This window comes from Arachis ipaensis, chromosome B5, assembly GCF_059453495.1.
Source record: "Arachis ipaensis isolate K30076 ecotype BB chromosome B5, ASM5945349v1, whole genome shotgun sequence".
Classification (NCBI taxonomy): Eukaryota; Viridiplantae; Streptophyta; class Magnoliopsida; order Fabales; family Fabaceae; genus Arachis; species Arachis ipaensis.
The window spans coordinates 114488694-114510592 of record NC_142440.1 but is presented as its reverse complement, the minus strand read 5'-3'; the positions used below and the strand labels follow the sequence as shown (position 1 = coordinate 114510592).

Genomic DNA, 21899 nt, shown 5'->3' with positions numbered 1-21899 from the left:
TCTTTGCTTTGTTTAAATTCAATAAATTGGCATACAGTTACATTCTAAGTTTGGTGTTGCCCTGCAATAATTTGTTTTCAATCCCTTTGGATGATTGCATCAATTCTACATGGAAGTGTCACACTAAGATCCTAAGTTTGGTGTGCCACTTATTTTTCTATGCAAGTCATCCAACAGCACCATTTGTCTGCATAATCATAATGCCTCTGCAAATTTATCTTTCTTTCGGTTTAACATTTTAGTTTCCTCTTTGTTTTAGTCATTTCCTTGTTTTAATGCTTTCTTCTATTAACTGTTTTTGTTAATACATCACCAAGAGATCCTTGTTCATGATAGATTCTTGGCTTGGTGATTGTACTTAACATATAGCAGTTTCATTTGCTTAGTTTTAATTCAAATAAATTGACATAGGATTGCATTCTAAGTTTGGTGTTGCTATGCAACAAAATTTTCTTCCAATCTTTACTGGATACTTGCATTGATTCCAAGTGAAAGTGTCACACTAAGTTTGGTGTGCCACTCATTCTTTATGCAATGTATCATGCACACCTTCTTAAGTTTGCAATCACAATGTCTCTTTTTCCTATGCCTTGATGATTATTTTGCTTGCTTGAAACACATGTACCACTAACATTTCATTGTGTAAGACATTCATGATCCATCTTAGCCCCATAGCCATTGTTCTAATTGTTGCTTGAGAATGAGCAAGTATTCTGAGTTTGGCAAGGGAAGAGGAAGAATGGGAGGAAAGTGACAACAATAGAGAAGATGAATTACGAGGTTGTAAAGTTCCTTTTTCTCTCATTTGTTTCCAGCACTTTAAATTGCATGATTGTCTTTATCTTCCCTGTTTACATGTGTGGTATGGATAAGCATAGCCTGCATCTTGATTTGTAACGTGTTGTTATGACATTATGACTACCAACTTGTGTTTTGTGAATTCAAAAGTAATAAAGCATCATGATCATAAACAAACAAGGGATTAAAGAAGAACTTAGCATGTGCATACAAGTATTGGAAGGCTAGTATGATTAATTGTTGCCCAATTACATTAGATTTTATTTAACTGAAGTTTTCATCTAGTACATTTTGTGAAATCTTTTGAAATCATGAAAACCTTGAAGGAAGCAAATGCAAATAAGGCAAGAAAGAAAAAGGGGAAAGAATGAGAAAGCTGAAGGCTCTAAGTACCAATGACAATTTCTTTGTTAAGTACTTGTGGTGTTTATGTATCAAGTAAAATGCTTGAAAACAAAATACTTAGAGTCAAGGTTAGGCTCAAAGTGCAAATGCACTCCCTCAAAGCTCAAGGCTCTGAGCATCAATGATTAGAGACTTAAGAAAAGAAACAAATGAGCTTAAAGAAGTCCTCTAATTAAATGCTTCTGGTGCTTATGTATCAAGTGGTAATACTTGAAAACAAAGCATTTAGAGTCGTAGTTTTGTTATCAACTCATGGGGCAAAGCACCCAAAGGAGAAGCTAATAAGAAAATCAAAAGTTTATTTCAAGGAAGAAATATAAGAAAAATATTTCATAAATTGAGCTAGATAGAAGCATCAATCATTTACAATTCTTTTGTGATTGTAGCATGCATAGAAAACTAGCCTACCATGAACATTAACTTGCTATTCTTCTTACATTGGATTGTCAATCTTTATTGCATGATTCTTTTCTTGCTTGGGGACAAGCAAGGTTTAAGTTTGGTGTTGTGATGACATGTCATCATGTCATGTTTTTCTATGCTTTTTCATACAAGAAATTGACGATTAGTGCTTAACTATTGCATTCTTTTGTGCTTAAATGGTATATTTCTTTGATCTTTTGATTTGATAAACTTTGTAGGAAATAAGAAGAAAAAGAAGCAAAGAAGCACAAAATAAGCTAAAAAGGAGAAAAAAAGAGTTTTGGGGCACACTTTGAAGTTGGAGCACACTTTGGAGCCTTAGGCCACGCTTTTAAAAGCGTGGCCCATGAACAAATCAAGGAAGCTTGACAATTAGCACTCACAAAGCTCGGTTAACTAAGTTAACTTAGCTTTATCGTGAAAAATTCAGCTTGGAAGCAAGATTTTTTGCTAAGTTAAACTTGGGCGTTCATAGCATGACCATGCCTCCTTCAAAGGGCCATAACATGAGCTACAAATGTCTAATTGATGTGATTCTAGTTGCGTTAGAAATCTGACATTCAGAGCTTTTTAACGATATATAGCAATCTATATTTGGTATGAAATTGAGGTACAAGTGAAAGGCATCTTTAAGGACAAAAAACAAGCAAAAATAGACCAAAGTGGCTTCACCAAGATTCGAAGCGGGAGACACAAGGAAAGCAAGGCCAGCAGCACTAGAGTGAACTAAAAAATTTTCTCTAAATGGGCCTCACAAGGATCGAACTTGGAAGCTTACACTCAAGGCAAAGGCGCTACTCTTCATGAAGAATTGGCTAGATGATGGAGCTGGGATTCGAACTTGGAACCTCACTTGCAAGCAAAAGGATGCTGCGCTCTCCCCATTCATTGAGCACTATGGAGTGGGACACGGGCAGGAATTGGAAAGCCAAAGCAAGGTGGAGCGATGCGCTCTCCTTGTTAACCGATAATTTTCGAGGCTGGGCCAAGGAAACAAAGGGGGAGTGCTGCGCTCTCTCTTTCAACCGAGCGCTCCCCTGGAAGCATGCCCCATGCCTCCAACCAACTTGAACCAAAGCCAACCGGACCCATCCTTCTTAAAAGCCATTTTTTATTCAAGGCCAAATAAAAATCACCCCAATTCATTGAAATCCAAAGCAAGCAAAAGCCAATTGACATCACTCAAAGGCACAAGGATCAGTTAGATTAGGATTCTCATTTTTTGAAATTTAATTTGTTTTCAATTTCATTTTCATTTTCACTTTGTAAAGCCTATATAAGGCATCATTTTTATTTTAGTAAAAAGGCTGGCTCTACTAGAGAGCATTAGGGAATTGGGATTGAGAGATGAGTTCTCTCCTCTTTGTTCCTAGTTTTGCATTTTTTACTTTTTGTTTTTGAATTGTGGATAGAGATTGAAGGAATTCAATCTCAATCCTTGATCTACAATTCATCTTTGTTCTCTTCTGCATAATTCTAAGGATTGGGAATTGGATTTAGCTTTTTGTTTTCATTTTCATTTCTTCTGCTACTTTTACTTTCTGTTTTGGAATTTGAATTGAGATTGAAGAGCTTCATTGATTCTAAGTTTGTGAATCATCTTTTACCTCTCTTCTCAATTGTTCCAAGCATTGAATCTGAGTTTCCCTTACTGTTTTCATCTTCTTTTCTTCTACAAATTATTCTCTGTTGAATCAAGAAAGAAATTGAGATCTAGACTTGTTTTCTAGTCTCATTGAGCCTCTGAGCTCTTGAATTTCTTTCCTAGATCTTGCAATTGAGTTGAATTTACTTTCTGTCTGGTTCTTTTGCAATTTATCATTTCTGTTTAGATTTTTTGTAATTCTCTTCTACAAATTCACTTTCTGAAGTTTTCCATTTGAGCTTGTTGTGATCTTGATTTATTTTCCTGCAATTTACAATTCCTGCATACTGTAATTTCACATTTCCTTTCACATTAAGCTTGATTTAATTTCCTACACATTTACATTTTCTTCAATTGTTCTGATTGATTGATCTATTGCTCTCTTTAAATTTCAAGCACACACCCCCTTTACATTTGATGCAATTTATATTTCTTGTCATTTAAGATTCTGTCAATTTACATTTCTTGCTCTTTAAGTTTTCTGCCCATTTACTTTCTGTCATTTACAATTCTTGTCAATTTACTTTCTGTTGGCTACATTTCATCCAATTTCACTTCAATGTTAGCTTGACTAATCTAATTACCCACGAAAGTTGCTTGATCCATCAATCCCTATGGGATTGACCTCACTCTAAGTGAGTTTTACTACTTGATACGACCCGGTACACTTGCCGGTGAGTTTAGGTGTTAGAATTTCATTTTCCACACATCAGATGATATTCCTAAGACTGCGTTTAGGACACGCTATGGACATTACAAGTTTGCGGTAGTGTCTTTTGGGTTAACGAATGCACCTGCTGTTTTCATGGATTACATGAACAGAGTGTTTCGTCCCTTTTTGGACAAATTCGTGGTGGTTTTCATAGATGACATCTTAGTTTACTCTAAGACGGCAAGAGAGCATGAAGAACACTTGAGGATTGTGTTGTAAATCTTGAAAGAGCAAAAGTTGTACGCTAAGTTTTCAAAGTGCGAGTTCTGGAAGGAGGAAGTAAAGTTCTTAGGCCACGTGGTGAGTAAAGGAGGAATAGCGGTGGATCCTTCAAAGGTAAAAGCAGTGATGGAGTGGGAAAGACCGACGACGGTGACGAAAGTTAGGAGCTTCTTGGGCTTAGCAGGATATTATCGAAGATTCATTGAAGGATTTTCCCGGATTGCATTACCAATTACGAAGTTAACAAGGAAAGAAGTGTCATTCGTGTGGACGTCGGAGTGTGAAGAGAGTTTTCAAACCTTGAAGCAGAAGTTAACTTCAGCACATGTTCTAATCTTACCGGAACCGCATGAACCGTTTGAAGTATATTGTGATGCGTCACTGAAAGGTTTGGGTTGCGTGTTGATGCAACACCAGAATGTGGTGGCTTACGCATCGCGTCAGCTAAGACCGCATGAAGTGAATTACCCCACTCATGACTTGGAATTAGCGGCAATTGTGTTTGCATTAAAGATTCTGAAAAGTTAGAGTGAGAATTTGAGGATTTAAAGGTGATTTTCGGACTCAGTAGGTTTTTCTGACTCAGAAAATGTGCTTCCTGCGAAAAACCGTGAAAAACCACGAACCGGTAGTTGAACCAGTTGAACTGGTTCAAGCCCGCCCGGTACCGCATGAAAAAAAGTGAAAACCGGCGAAAACCTTAGAAAAATGTTAGAAATAGAAAACCGTGCATTAATTTTAAAGGTTTGGCCCGAAGTTGGGCCAAAAGGGCTAAAAACGCTAACGGGTTGGACCGGGCCCAAGTTGGGCCCAAGCCCAACATATAAAAGGTTCATTAAGTGAACCAACCAGCATCACAACACACTAACAAGCACACACAATCAGAAATTGAAAGGAGAAGTGGAGAAGAGAGTGAGCACTATTCATCACCTTCTTCCAAAGCTCATATCTTGAGCTAGAGAGCTCCGATCGCCACACCGTTTGCGACTATGCGTTTCTCGTGAAGAGCTCTACTAAACCCATATAAGAAACTGGTAAGGAAAGCTCGAATCCCTCTTAGTTTCTCTCTTTCAAATTTTGGGTATATAGGGTTTTTGGTTGAATGAGTTTTTGTGATTTTGGATGTTTAGGTTTGCTCTAATCTTTGCTTAGCCTTGGATTGTAGCCATCAAATCTGTTGAGAGAGGTAAGAGATACTAAACCCTTGTGAGATTTGATTTATGTTAAGCCCTAGGTTGATTGGTGGTGATTTATATGTATATAGTTTGATTGTTGTGGCTTTACGAGCTCTTGGAAATAATTGTGCTTATTGGAATGGATTTAAAAGCTTGGATTGTGGTTGGAAGATTAATTGTGCTAAGTTGGAATTTGGGTACATAAAGGAGAATCGGCTAAGGTATGGTTTTGGTTTCCTCTATGTAGTATATAATATTCATGGGCACATAGGCTAGTGACCAATAAGATAGGTTGAACTAAAATGATGGTTGGTGTGTTAAATGTTGATGAATTGATGAATGTTAGGTTGATTGTGATGAATTTTAATGATATGATGTTGTTGAATAATTGTATGGATTGGAAGTTGGTTCCTTATGATAATTGTAGTATGATGATTTATGAATTGGTGAGTGTGATGGTGATTTTGATCATAAGTGTTATATGGTTGATGTTGGAAGTGGAAATAAGGAAATGAGAATGAGAATGTGGTAAGGTTGGTGTATTATGATACAATAGGTACATTTTGATGAAAAATGGAGTTTTAAAATGGTATGGTAAAGGTTGGAATGTGTATGATAATAAATTGTGTAAGTTATGAAGTTTGGTAAAATTCAGTTTTTGATGAAATTTGTATGATCATAACTTTTGCCTCGGTTTTTGAAACTGATTGAAATTTGTTTATGATTAAAGATCAAGATTTGCTGATGTGTGCGGGCGCACACTCTCGTGCGAGCACACACCCCTGCCATTATTTCGACTTGTGTGGATGCACACACATGTGCGCACGCACAGGCAGGGAAGTGTATTCTGTTCGCAGCGTCAGCACAGCTTGTGCACGCACACATCTATGGAAAAACTTCAACCTGTGCGGAAGCACAGGTCTGTGCGGACGCACACGTTGGGGAGGCTGATCTGTTGGGGGCGCTGGCAGAGGTTGTGTGAGCGCACAGATCCTTGTAAAAATTGACACCTGTGCGTACGCACACCCCTGTGCACACGCACACATTTCAAAACTCTCAGGAGTGTGCGCACGCACAGACCCTTGTGCGGCCGCACACATCCTGTTTCTCAAAATTTTAATTGTTTTCAACTATTCTACCTTCCCAACATGGTTGTAAGCTTCTAAAATACCATTTTAAAACTTATGGGCTTAACTTTGAGTATTGGAACAGGGGACGTAACCTAAGGTTTCTAGAATACGATTTTATGATAAATTAGAAAATGGAGGTCTAGGTTTCTGGCATGCTGAGAATGATTTGACATTGGGTGGAGGATGAGTGATATATGAGATACGGAATGATGAACCTTTGACATTGGAAAATTGAGTTATGAAAGGAACAGTGGTTGAGAGGAGTCGAGGACTCGGATTGAGACGATGGATCTATGCATACTGAAAATGTTTTCTGAAAACCACTGAAATATTATTTTTACTAAGAATATGAGACGCTATGCGCCCGGCAGGGATGGCGGTTGGATCCCGGCAGTGGTTCGTCCCGCTTGCGTTGAGATGTGAGGTCTGTGGCAAGAGTATCCCGCTCGCATCCCTACGGACCATAGGCGAGCAGGCGCCGGTACCTGGACAGTGATCCGGGCACTATATCTCGGGGGTTCCCATATGAGAAATTCGAAGGGCGACATCTCCATGGAGATGTGTCGGGTTGGCAGTTGAACCGACAATGTGATATCACAGCCAGTAGGAGAGGCATTCATTATATGCATTTTCTATCTGTTTGTTTGCTTTGCCGACTTGTAATTGTATGCCTACTTGAATAACATGCCTATTTGCTTACTTGATCTACTTGAATTGTATACTTTTACTTGTGATTTACTTGCATTGTTATTAATTGTGCTTTCTACTGGGATTGAGGAGGTTCGGAAGGCGGCGGCGATGGGATCGCATAGAGGATAGGTTGGTGAAGGCTGTAAGACAGAGGTATTTGGTTAGGATAGAAATCCCTTAAGATAGATCACTCAGTTTATTTATGATGAGGTTTATATTATGCTTATTTGTTTTAGAATGCTTTAAGCTTGAATCTTGTGATGGATATGGAGCTTAGGATTGCCTTTAGCGTCCGGGGTCTTATATCCTACATCATTGGGCACTGTTACCATACTGGAAACCTCCGGTTCTCATACCATATCTTTGTTGTGTTTTTCAGATGCAGGTCGCAACCCACCTCGGTGAGTTGTTTTGGATGGTGACAGGAGCGGAGGATATTGAATTCTGTTGGGATCTTTTTGGTTTATTTTGTTTTTATGTCTCTCACTTTTGTATTTTGTTTAGCCTAGAGGCTTGTATTTGTGAGAAAAACTTGTATAAGCTGTTTTTAAACTGTCTGGTTCTGTATATCTGTATTTGGCTAGCCGGCTTAAACTCTGCAAGCTGTGGCTAGTTTCTTATGGTATTACACTATTATACTATTATCTTTGTTCATATCACTTCTGTTTCTTATGCCTTAAGATAGTATGTTTGCACTTTTGAAATCCTATTTTTGAACTATATCCTTCATCGGGCTTCTAGATTATACCATTCTTCTTTATATATATATTATGTATGAGCTTAGAACTGTCGTAATCTCTGATTAACCTTTGCTTTACGACGCGAGGTAAGGCTTAGGCTAATTAGGGTGTTACAAAAAAGAAGATAGAAATTAAACTCAATCACATAGCAAGCATGGTTCACAAAGCTTTACAAAGCTCAAAAATATGGCACTAGGTAAGCTTATGGTCCAATTTCACAATTCCAAAATCTCAATGCATGAAATAAGTGATGTAAATAAGGATCAATCAGAAACAAGCATCACCTAACAAAAAATGTATTGACAATACATAATTGCCTCATCACGGATAATGAAATCAAATCACATGATGGCTAGCTACAATATGCAATTCGAAAGATGTAGAGAGCTTGAAGGCAATGCCATACACTTGGTATTCACAAATGTTAAGCATGAACAGTTCAAAACCAAGTAACAATAAGTAACCTCAATGAAAGAAGTCCAACAATGAAAATTAACAACAATGATGTTAAAATAACATCTTATCAATAATCAGCAGCAATAGATAGCAAACAAGATTAATAATCCAACACCTATAATGAAAAATAAAAATTAAACTAGCTAATTAACTAACTAAAAGAAATGGTAATAGATGGTAATTGGTAGTGTTGGATGATGGTTGAAGGAGGGAAAGAAAAGAGGAGAAGAGAGAAGAAAGAAAGAAATTGAAAGAAGAGAAGAAAAGAAGAGTGGTTAAACAGGGTAGCGTCACGCGTACGCGTGGGTGAAACTTGTGCTAGAGGCACAATTTCAGCACACTCCACGCGTAACTCTCTGATTTTTGTACTGGCCCGAAAAAATTTGGATGTCAAGCGTACGCGTGGGCTCCTCGTACATGTGAGTGGTCAAAAAAACTTAGGGTCACGTGTACGCGTGGGTGACACATACGCATGGCATGGTGCTCTGTTTTTCAAAATTTTTCCAAGTTTTTGCACCAAACCAAGCATTCCAAACCTCCAAACAGCTACCAAAACACCATAAAACCTTATTTAACATACTAGACTACCAAACACAACAAACTAAACTAAACATGAAATCAAACTAATTTATCAATATGTATAAAAGAGAAAAATGAAAAAGATGTTACCATGGTGGGGTGTCTCCCACCTAGCACTTTTATTTATTATCCTTAAGTTAGACTTATGAGGAGCTCTCATCAAGGTGGCTTGTGCTTGAACTCATCTTTGAACTTCCACCAATGCTTGCTCTTCCGATAAGCTCCATCATTCAAAATTAATAACTCTAAGCTTTGATGGAGTTCTTCACAAACCATGAGCTCCCAAAATTGATTCTCTTTGTGTGATTTGGGATCCCATACTTTGTTTTCACACCCGTCTTCAAATTGATCATCATAATTCCCTCCGGGTGATAAGTAAGCCAAATTCTCACTAAGGTACCAAACCATCCTCCTAAATCCATGCAATTTGGTTCTACACCAACAATTGCTCCTAAACTTGGAGTTTCCAACCATAATGAACCGAGGATTGTGATACCAACCACTAATCATCTCTCTTCTACTCTTTAACCCACAAAGTATCCTAAGTTGACCATCCATCTCTAGCAAACCATATTCAAGTGGGATAAGAAAACTAAGATGAGAGATTTACCCACTTGAATGATGTAATAGATGATGGTGACCTAGGGAGAGATGCTTCCAACAGTCTTGATAGGGCAATTTCTACTCTCATCCATCCTCTTCAAAGGGCTTCCACCACTTGGTAAGATTCTTCAAGTTTTACCTCTTGCTAAGCTTCCTCAAGTTCAAATTCTTCCTCACCAATTTCTTCTAGCTCTTCCCCATCACTCAAATCATAAATAGGAGGTTGAGTGAAATCTACCTCAACATCAATTTCAAGTTCAATGGGAAAGGATCCATCAAGCTCAAAAGGATTATATGTTGATGCGGAATCATCATAAATAGGGGGACTTGTTGCTTGCCCCACTTCTTCTAATTTTTCACTCATAATATGCCTTAGAGATTATGTACTATCCTCCTTAAAATCATTTTTAAACTCCATGGAAGAAGGTTCTTTAACTTGATATTCCTCTTTGTATTCAACATCTCCTAAATCTTCAACCACTTCTTCCGTTTCAATTGTATCAACTTTCTCCTCTTCTTGCAATTCTTGCTTCAACTCCTCTTCTTCACCTTGAAGCTTTAAATCCACTCCCTCATTATGCTCTTTGGTTGATCCTCCACATTCGTCAATGGGAGTACTTGGGATGCATGAGCTTAGGTGGGAGGTCATGTGATTAATGGCTTCCGCCATGGTAGAAACCGTGACTTCTAGCTTCTTTAGCTCCTTTTGCTTCTCTTCTTGCCTTTGGATATAAGAGCTAATATCTCTTTGTTCTTCTAGCATGAAGGCATGGAGAGCTTCCTCAAATGAATGAGGTGGTAGAAGAAAGTGTTCATTGTTTAAGGGAAAGGTATTGTAGTTGGAAGGTGGTTCATATTGGTGAAAGTCTTGAGGTCGTGTATAAGGAAATGGTGGTTCTTGGGAGTATTGGTATTGGAATGGTGGTGGTTCTAGGTTTGGTTCATATGGTGGTTGGTATGGTGGATATGTGTTAGGATCATATGGAGGTGAATGGTGGTATAAGGCTTGTGAATATGGTGGATAACAATGTTGAGTAGGGGGTTCATAAGTATATGGTGGTTGTGGTTGATAACCACAAGGAGGTCCACCACACACATTAGATTGGTATGCATCATAGTATGGCTCTTGATCATAGTACATGGGTGGGGGTTGTTGCCATGAAGGTTGATCAAATGATTGAGGCTCCTCCCACCTTTGATTGTCCCATCCTTGATGCATGGCCTCATTGTAGCTTCCTGATGCGCATAAACGTGTTATGCTACGATTTAGGAAATTGCACGATCGGCAAAATTCCTTCCGGCAAGTGCACCGGTTATCATCGTCAAGTAAAAACTCACAATAGAGTGAGGTCGAATCCCACAAGGATTGGTTGAGTGAGCAATTCGGATTAGAAGTGTGTTCTAGTTGAGCGGAATCAATATTTGAGATGAGAATTGCGGAATGTAAAATTGGCGGGAAAAGTAAATGACAAGAAAATTAAATGGCTGAATCTTAAATTGCATGAATTCAAGAGCAGAATGTAAATTGCTGAAATTAAAAGGGAATGGGGATGATTGCAAGAATTGAATTGCAGAATGTAAAGAGAAAGTGGAAATCAGAAATGGGGAATTCATTGGGTTTAGGAGACATTGAAATCTCCGAATCAAAACATGTAAATCTCTTCCTCAACCAATGCATTCATTGAATTTTGCTTGGCAATCTTATATGATTGGATCCCAATTCCTTGGCTCACCAATGCTCTCTAAAAACAAACAAATTCCCAATCCCTTGGTTTAAATGTTCATAAGAAGAGATGATGCTTGGTCACTGATTATACCACACAATTTCATGAACCACAATTTGGTAGGATTACATGTCACAATATCCATCCAAACCCCAATCCAATCCACTGTGAGAAAGCTTCTCTAGCATGAATCCTCCATTCCTTTCCCAAGGCTCCGAAGGATTCCAAGTATGAGTAGCTTCTTTCCCAAGACAACTACTCAATGGAATTAGATCGAGAAGCTTTCTAACAAAATTCAAGAGAAAAGATTGAAGAAGAAGATAAACTATTATTGATTCATTGAATTACAATAGAGCTCCCTAACCCAATGAAAGGGGGTTTAGTGAATCATAGCTCTGAATTCAATTACAAAGAAAAGGAAAACTGGCTAAAAGTGAAAGTCCAAATTCTTTCTAACTTCAATTCTATCCTATTTATACACTTTCTATATTGAGCTTCAGTTGTGCTTCTTGGGCTTTGAGGCCTCTCCTTGCTTTCCTTTTGCCTTGGGTTTATGATCCATAATGTTGATGAGGTTGTTGATCCAAATTCTGTACATTTCATTGAGCCAATTTAGTGATAATCAAATAATGACACATGACTCAATAAATTGAGATTTCAAACTCATCAATCCTTCAGGCCCAATCCCATAAACCATGATATTCAATTGGGTTTCATACCAAAGTGAGTTTAAGTTAATATTTGTGCTCAAAGACTAACTTAAACCACAATATTTTTGGCCCAGAAACCTTTTCCAAGAGTGGCGTTTAAGTTGCAGTTTAAGCTTAAACTGCAGCTTAAACGCCAGACACTTCCAGTGAGGCCTTTTGTAGAAGCACGTTTAAGCTTCAGTTTAAGGTTAAACTGAAGCTTAAACGTGGAAATGGAAGAATGGTAGCCCTGGAGAGTAATGTAGTCGAACACGTTTAACCTCCAGTTTAAGGTTAAACTGGAGGTTAAACGTGGAAAAGGAATGAGGCATCCTGGAGGTCGAACACGTTTAACCTCCAGTTTGAGGTCAAACTGGAGGTTAAACGTGGAAAAGGGTGGAAGCTTACTGGAGGTCGAACACGTTTAACCTCCAGTTTGAGGTCAAACTGGAGGTTAAACGTGGAAGCTTGGAATGGTGGCCCTGGAGGTGTCGAACACGTTTAACCTCCAGTTTGGGGTCAAACTGGAGGTTAAACGTGGAGGTGGAGAGAGCAACCCTGGAGTAAAAGAAAACGTCGAACACGTTTAAGCTCCAGTTTGAGTCAAACTGGAGCTTAAACGTGGAATGGCCCCTGGTACTCTTCCTGGTTCTGGCGTTTAACCTCCAGTTTGAGGTCAAACTGGAGGTTAAACGTGGAACTCCTCCCTGGTGCCATACTCATTCTGGCGTTTAACCTCCAGTTTGACTCAAACTGGAGGTTAAACGTGGAATGCTCCTTAAGTGAGGCCTATCATTCTGGCGTTTAACCTCCAGTTTGAGGTCAAACTGGAGGTTAAACTTCAATCCCAGCATTTCTTATTCTTCATGATTTTGGCGTTTAAGCTCCAGTTTAAGCTTAAACTGGAACTTAAACTCCACATGTGATATTCAAGCTTCCTTTATTGATTTTCTTGCTTCCTTGCTTAGCCTCTTCTTCCCTGAAATCATCCAAACAATTGCATCAAAGTCTTGCAAAGTTTCATGAGAAATCTTCCATTCATAGCATTCAAATAATATAACTAAAAACTCATGGAATTTGCATAAAAATCTACATGTTGAATGATTTATTGCTTTGTTCTTCATTTAACCATTTTTGGTTACTTTAAGCTCAAGAAAATGCATAAAACAACTAAAACTAACAGAAAATTGCTAGTGAAACTAGTCCATGATGCCTTGGCATCACAACACCAAACTTAATACTTGCTTGTCCCTAAGCAAGTCCTGAGTTATTTGAGAAGAAAGTATGAAACAGAAAGCAATTACATTGGCTATATTAGAAAGCATTTGAAGTTCATCAGAAGGGTTTTATGCAGAAAGTTGCAGCATCACTTTTTCATACTTATCAGGTAGGATTATCACTTTTTCATTGCATCCATCAAAAATTGCTATGGCCTCTTGTTATTCTTATGTCTTTGGTACCTTTCTTTTGTTTTTCTTTTCTTTTTCTTAGAGCTTCTTTTGCTCCTTGTTTGCTTAGTGTCATGTGTTGCACAAGCCTTTGGCATTTTCTTTTTCTTATCAGTGCACTACACATATCCACTTTAGGCATTTTAGTTCACATTTCTTCTTGAGACATTGGTGCCCAGCACCTCTTTGTGTGACTAAATGTTTTGTATTTAGGTTGCTCTTGATAATGGACTTTTGGTTGATAATCCCGGGTTAGTTAACCCAAGTTACCAAGTGTTGAAACACTCCTCAGAACCTATTCATCCAAGCATATCCTTAATACATAAACACCACAGGCATTTGTCTCAGAAGTTCAAACCATTGGTGCCTAGCTTATTTTCTCAATTTTTTTTTTGCTTTTTGGTTGCCCTTTTTCAGTGGCTTTTTCTTCTTCTTTTTCTTTCTTTTTTATGGCCAAAGACATTTATTCATCAAGATCCATAGACAATTTTCAATTTCTACATAAAGAATGATAATTCTACACTCTAATTCCAGTGATCTGACTAAACAATCAAGCATGCATACCACCACTTAATTCTACTTAATTTGTTACTAATTTAGCCAAGTTACTTTTGTTCAAACTTTTCTTTTATTTTTGGAAACAGAACAAGCATGGCAAGCATTTGTTTAAGAAGGTGAAGTTATATCCAAACATCTAGGCATTAACTTTATTCAAAGCACTTAACAAACACACATACTAAAAAAAAAAACGACTCATAAAAAAAAAGACTCCTCCTAACACTTAAATGACTTATGATGAAAACACGTTCATAATAGACAATTCACCAATTATCATTTGATTATTAAGGAACGAGACCACCTCTTATTTATTGCTTGGTTCTTCTTAATTCTTGGGATCCTGCTTCTTCTTGCTTCCTGCCTCTTTTTGACCACTTGTGCTTCCTTTGTCTTTTCTTATGAGCTTTTTCCAGAATCCAGCCTTTTTCATCGTTTCTTCCACTCCTTTTTCAAGGATCATTGCCTTGTTTATTTCTCCTTCTTTCCTCCCTTTGAAATACTCATCATAAGCTGGGAATGCTGGGTCCATCTTGTGTAGATGTTCCCCTATGTAGTTAAGCTTGATTTGCGAACTGATGTTGTAATCAGCTTGGACTGAGTATCTTGCATTCTGTAAAGTGGTGGCTTCCTTGATTGCCAAGACATTGGCATCTTGGTGTTGGCATATGTGGCTGAAGGATTCCTGTAAGTGTAGATTTTGTTCCCTTTGCAGATCAAAGAATCTTGATTCAAAGTTCCTTTGCATATCCATCATTTTTAGATGAAAGTCTTCTTGTCTTTCCTGAGACCTCATGTATTGTTGAGACATTCCTTCCATGATTTCCTGCATTCTGCTCATATCCATGGGGTCTCTGGGAATTCGTTGTCTTCTTTCAGGAGTTGCTTGCTCTTCTTGCTCTTCTTCTCTGTCTTCTCCTTCCTGTCTTTCTTGTGCTGCTTCTTGCTCGGCTTCCACTTGTTGCCCTCCTTCATTTCTTCTTCTTGTATGTCTTGGAGGAGTTGGGCCAAGAGTCATTCTGTGTGCAGTTATGGCCAGCCCAGGATATAGCCAATTAGGTCTTTCATCCTCAAGTGGTACTTGGGCATCGATGCATAGTCTAATGATGGTGCTAGGGAAATGAAGCCAGGATTCAGGGTCACTTTTCTCACTAAACTCTTGTATCTGCTCAGCAATGAGTTTATGAACTTTGATCTCTCCTCCAACCATAATGCAATGTAGCAAGATGGCTCTTTTAGGGACTATTTCTGAAGAGTTTGCAGTGGGTAGGATGGATCTCCTAACTATTGCATACCACCCTTTAGCTTCAGGTGTTAGGTCTCCCCTTCTCAAGACTCTTGGAGCCCCTCTTGTTTTTCTCACCCATTCAGCTCTGATGGCACAAAGGTCTTCAGCAATAGTTGTATAGTCAGGTTCTCCTCTCATCCTTTCTTCATAACTTGCTTGGCTGAAATGTATGTTCTTCAGGCCAAGAGTTTTCATGATTGCTTTAGGACTGAAGTCAACTTCCACCCCTCTCACATAGCTTTTGTATGTGGGGTTCTTGGTTTGATCCTCCCTTACTGCATTTGCATAAAACTCCTTCACCAAGTTGATGTTGATTCTAGTGATTGGCTTAGTTAGGAGCTCCCACTTCCTCTTTTTGATCTTTTCCCAAACACCTGGGAACTCATCCTTTTCAAGTTCAAAGGGGACCTCAGCTAGTACCGTTTTAGGTCTCATCCATTCAGCTTGAATCTCATGGAATACTGATCTGTATCTCCATGCATCGAATCCCCTGTTTTCCTCCATTGGCTGCTTGTCTTTTCTTCTTTTGTGGCTAGATGAAGCTGCCATTTTGGTAAGTGACAACTAAAGTTGACAAGGTGAAGCAAGAAGTGTTGTTGGAGGTGTGGTGAGATTGTTTTCGGCAAGAGATGGTTATGCTATGATGAAGGAAAAAGTGTATGAAGGAGGCTTGATGGTGTGGGACTCGTTCCCCAAGTGGTTCTTTATAGTGCCCCATGAGTGAAAAATGAACGGCTAGGGTGGTTTGTGAAGGGTGGCTTGATGGTAAATATATGAATTGTAGATAGGGACGATTGGCTTTTCATTTTCTTGGAAGTATTCTGGATGCATTAGGTTGTACATGTAGCTTTCTTTTCTTGCAGAACTTCCTTTTCCCATGTGTTAGTTTCAAAGATTTATGAGTTTTCTTTTTGACCAAGCACGTCCCTCCCTTTTGTCTTTTTCCTCCATTTTTGTCTTTTCTTTTGTACCTGCACAAACAAACAAATTTGCTATCATTTTTCGGTCCATGTGAATTATGAATAGTATTTGCACATGTAAATCAATGCTTGTCTTTATGAACTTATAGCCGTGACTTCTACATGCATGCACACTTATTATTTGGACACCAAACTTAGTTTTTGATTAAGTCTCCTGATGACATGAAATCCATGTTGGTTGCCCTTAATGACTGTGCATATTTCTAATAAATCATAGTCACCTTGGCTCTTTGATTCTAAACAAAGTGACTACCCTAAGTAATTGAAACTAAAGCACTAAAACATATGAATGGTATACTTGTCATGAATTTTGAAATCCAGAGGTATTTCTTGCTTTTCATAAACCGTGTTCAAAAAGAACACCAAACTTAATGTTTGGTTGTGCACCTTGAATGAAAGATGGAATTCAATTTGAGTAAGATTTGGGAGTGCCATCAGGCACACCAAACTTAGAGACCAATTGTAATTTACATGCACGGTTTGGTGCACTTAATCAATAGTTGTCCTGAGGATTCAAGTTCATGCGTAAGAAACCATACTTTATTAGATGTAAAGCAAAGCACTAAAGATTAAGGATACTAAAAACATGGGTTGCCTCCCATGAAGCGCTTCTTTAACGTCACTAGCTTGACGGTTGTCCCTTGTTAGGGTGGATTGTAGTGCTTGACGTCCTCTCCTCTCACTATGAAAACGTCCCCTCTTGATTCATTCATGACCTCTAAATGTTCCATAGAAAGAACTTTCTTGATTGTGAACACTTGAGGGAGCTGGGAAGGAATGGTCTTGAGGCCAGGTGGGATTGGCAGATAATGACTTGAGATCACTTTATCTCCCGGAGAAAAACCTTCAGTGGGAATTTTCTTGTTTCTCCATCCTCTTGGCAATCTCCCTATCACTCTTCCCTTTCTCTTGAGGATTTCTTCATTGACCTTTATGTCAGGAGGATCCTTCTGATCTGTTTCCACTGATTCTTGTGGCTCTAACTCTTGCAACTTTTGTTTGCCTTCTAATGACGGTTTTAGAGTCTCAGCTGCTGGATTACTTTCCTCCAAACACGGATGGCTACTATCATCTTTAGGCTTTTCAAATTCTGGTTCAGGTTCAGATGCAGGTTTGAAGACTTTGAAAATGAGCTGTTCATCATGTATTCTCAGAATTAGCTCTCCTTGTTCTACATCTATGAGCGCTCTAGTAGTGGCTAGAAATGGTCTGCCCAGAATGATAGGGTGTAAATAGCTTTCCTCCATGTCCACAATGACAAAGTCTGTGGGGAAATAATAATCTCCCACTTTCACCAGCACATTTTCAACTACCCCTTCAGCTTGCTTCTGAGTTTTGTCAGCCAGTTGTATGATTACATCAGTGGATCTCACCTCATTCAATTGTAGCCTCTTCATAAGAGTTAGAGGCATCACATTTATGCTAGCTCCTAGATCACAGAATCCTCTGTCAATTTTTGTTTCCCCAATGATGCAAGTGATATGAAAACTTCCTGGGTCCGTTTTCTTAGAGAGGGTGTCCTTCTTGATGAGAGCACTGCATTCTTTGTTCATTGTTACAGTTTGTCCTCCCTTCAAAACTCTTTTCTTGCTTAACAATTCCTTTAAATACTTGATGTGTGTGGGCATTTGATGAAGAATCTCAAGAAAAGGAATATTGACATGAAGAGAGTTAAATGTCTCTAGAAACCTTGAATAGGTTTTCTTTTTTTCACCTCCTCCTAACCTTTCAGGAAATGGTGCTTTTGGTTGGTATATTTCCATCATGCCTTTTTGCAGTTCCTTGGCTTGCTCAGTTCCACCTTCCTGCTTAACTTCTTCCACACCTTCTTTCAAGATTTCCGGTTCATGCTCTGAGGGCCTGATTCCTTCTTCTTCTGAGACTTCCTTCAATAAGGTGATGGCCTTGCATTCTTCCCATCTTACTCTCTTTTGTTCCCCTTTAGGATTCTTTTCTGTGTCACTAGGGAACACTGCAGTTGATTTTGGGGCCTGTCGAGATAGCTCTCCTACCAGAGATTCCATCCATTTGAGTTTTTCACCATGGTTTCTTAAGGTAGTCCTCACATCATCCCTGAAGCTTTTCAATTCAATTATGTCTTGACTCATGGTTGCCATCATTCCTTCAATCCGGTTTAATTGATCTTGAAATTGTTGGTTCGGATTGGGTTGGGTAGGTTGATTACTTTGGTCATGGTATGATGATTGGGGGTAAGTGTTTTGTGTGGCTTGGTATGATCTTTGGTTGGAGTTTTGGTATGTGGAATTGTTATGTTGGTTGTGGTTGTAAGGTTTGTGGTTTTGTGGTTGGGTTTGTTGGTTTCCCCACCCAAAGTTTGGGTGGTTTCTCCAGCCTGGGTTGTAAGTATTGGAATGTGGATCATATGATTGCCTTTGTTGGTTTCCCACATAATTGGCCTCTTCCCAATCACTTCCTTCAATGCCTACTTCCTCTTGATCTTGTGTGTGGATTGCAGCCACTTGCTTTGTTTCTAATTGCCTGGTAAGTTCTGCTAGTTGCTTGGCAAACACCTTGTTTTGGGCTAGAATTGTATCAACCTGGTTCAGTTCCATGACTCCCTTAGTGTTGTGCCTTTCTGATGCATAGTAGTACTCATTCTCAGCCACTGTCTCAATCACTTCAATGGCTTCTTCCACAGTCTTTTTCCTGTTCAATGAACCTCCTGATGAATGGTCTACAGCCTTCCTTGATTCATAAGAGAGCCCATCATAGAAGATGTGCAGTTGCACCCAATCATGGAACATGTTTGGTGGGCATTTCCTTGTCAAATCCTTGAATCTCTCCCATGCCTCGTAGAGAGTTTCACCATCTTGTTGTCTAAAAGTCTGGACCTCAGATCGAAGCCTATTGACCTTTTGTGGAGGGTAGAAACGTGCCAGAAACTTGCTTTCCACCTCATCCCATGTTGTTAGACTCCCCCTTGGGAATGATTCCAGCCACTTAGCTGCTTTGTCCCTAAGTGAAAATGGGAACAAGAGCAGTTTATAGGCATCTTCCTGGACTCCATTGGACTTCACAGTGTCACAAATTCTCAAGAATTTTGTGAGATGTTGGTTTGGGTCTTCATTAGCACTTCCTCCAAAGGAACAATGATTTTCCACCAATGATATTAGCTGTGGCTTGAGCTCAAAATTGTTGGCCTGAATGGGTGGTTTCTGGATGCTACTACCACAATTCCCTGAGGTTGGGTTTATGTATGAACTCAAAACCCTCCTCTCAGGGATGGCATTGTTTCCATCAGCTCTCTCATGGTTGTGAACTTCTCTATCCATGTTGAGATCTAAAGCTTCCTCAAAATTGTCCTCAGATTCTCCTTCAGATTCCTCTTCTCCCACTACTCTCTTCCCTCTTGCTTCCCTTCTAAGTCTATGAAGGGTCCTCTCTGGTTCGGTATACGGAGGAGTTGATGTCTCTCCTCTCCTACCTGTCATACAAGAACACAGCTCAAACACAAACAAGTGAAATACTCTTGGTTAATGAAAGAGTATGGTTAGATCAATTGAGGAATTAAATCAAACAGTTAGTGAGTCAGTGAGTTAGTTGCATGAATCTAAAGGCGTAAAGAAAGAAAGCATGTAACCAAGTGCAGAAATTAAAATTCAACAAGTATCTAGAACAGAATTAACAAAGCAAGAGAAAATTGCTCAATCTAGTTAGCTTCCAATTTGAGAATTGTCAATCGAAAACCAATCCCCGGCAACGGCGCCATAAACTTGATGCGCATAAACGTGTTATGCTACGATTTAGGAAATTGCACGATCGGCAAAATTCCTTCCGGCAAGTGCACCGGTTATCATCGTCAAGTAAAAACTCACAATAGAGTGAGGTCGAATCCCACAAGGATTGGTTGAGTGAGCAATTCGGATTAGAAGTGTGTTCTAGTTGAGCGGAATCAATATTTGAGATGAGAATTGCGGAATGTAAAATTGGCGGGAAAAGTAAATGACAAGAAAATTAAATGGCTGAATCTTAAATTGCATGAATTCAAGAGCAGAATGTAAATTGCTGAAATTAAAAGGGAATGGGGATGATTGCAAGAATTGAATTGCAGAATGTAAAGAGAAAGTGGAAATCAGAAATGGGGAATTCATTGGGTTTAGGAGACATTGAAATCTCCGAATCAAAACATGTAAATCTCTTCCTCAACCAATGCATTCATTGAATTTTGCTTGGCAATCTTATATGATTGGATCCCAATTCCTTGGCTCACCAATGCTCTCTAAAAACAAACAAATTCCCAATCCCTTGGTTTAAATGTTCATAAGAAGAGATGATGCTTGGTCACTGATTATACCACACAATTTCATGAACCACAATTTGGTAGGATTACATGTCACAATATCCATCCAAACCCCAATCCAATCCACTGTGAGAAAGCTTCTCTAGCATGAATCCTCCATTCCTTTCCCAAGGCTCCGAAGGATTCCAAGTATGAGTAGCTTCTTTCCCAAGACAACTACTCAATGGAATTAGATCGAGAAGCTTTCTAACAAAATTCAAGAGAAAAGATTGAAGAAGAAGATAAACTATTATTGATTCATTGAATTACAATAGAGCTCCCTAACCCAATGAAAGGGGGTTTAGTGAATCATAGCTCTGAATTCAATTACAAAGAAAAGGAAAACTGGCTAAAAGTGAAAGTCCAAATTCTTTCTAACTTCAATTCTATCCTATTTATACACTTTCTATATTGAGCTTCAGTTGTGCTTCTTGGGCTTTGAGGCCTCTCCTTGCTTTCCTTTTGCCTTGGGTTTATGATCCATAATGTTGATGAGGTTGTTGATCCAAATTCTGTACATTTCATTGAGCCAATTTAGTGATAATCAAATAATGACACATGACTCAATAAATTGAGATTTCAAACTCATCAATCCTTCAGGCCCAATCCCATAAACCATGATATTCAATTGGGTTTCATACCAAAGTGAGTTTAAGTTAATATTTGTGCTCAAAGACTAACTTAAACCACAATATTTTTGGCCCAGAAACCTTTTCCAAGAGTGGCGTTTAAGTTGCAGTTTAAGCTTAAACTGCAGCTTAAACGCCAGACACTTCCAGTGAGGCCTTTTGTAGAAGCACGTTTAAGCTTCAGTTTAAGGTTAAACTGAAGCTTAAACGTGGAAATGGAAGAATGGTAGCCCTGGAGAGTAATGTAGTCGAACACGTTTAACCTCCAGTTTAAGGTTAAACTGGAGGTTAAACGTGGAAAAGGAATGAGGCATCCTGGAGGTCGAACACGTTTAACCTCCAGTTTGAGGTCAAACTGGAGGTTAAACGTGGAAAAGGGTGGAAGCTTACTGGAGGTCGAACACGTTTAACCTCCAGTTTGAGGTCAAACTGGAGGTTAAACGTGGAAGCTTGGAATGGTGGCCCTGGAGGTGTCGAACACGTTTAACCTCCAGTTTGGGGTCAAACTGGAGGTTAAACGTGGAGGTGGAGAGAGCAACCCTGGAGTAAAAGAAAACGTCGAACACGTTTAAGCTCCAGTTTGAGTCAAACTGGAGCTTAAACGTGGAATGGCCCCTGGTACTCTTCCTGGTTCTGGCGTTTAACCTCCAGTTTGAGGTCAAACTGGAGGTTAAACGTGGAACTCCTCCCTGGTGCCATACTCATTCT

General features: G+C 39.0%; 1 non-coding gene across 1 annotated transcript; it reads left to right on the top strand.

Moving 5' to 3' along the window:
* Window positions 1-19025: 19025 nt before the first annotated feature.
* On the top strand, window positions 19026-19129 carry LOC148565437 (small nucleolar RNA R71). Its single transcript, XR_015884425.1, has one exon. It is a non-coding gene; the product is annotated as a small nucleolar RNA R71 (small nucleolar RNA).
* Window positions 19130-21899: the final 2770 nt, after the last annotated feature.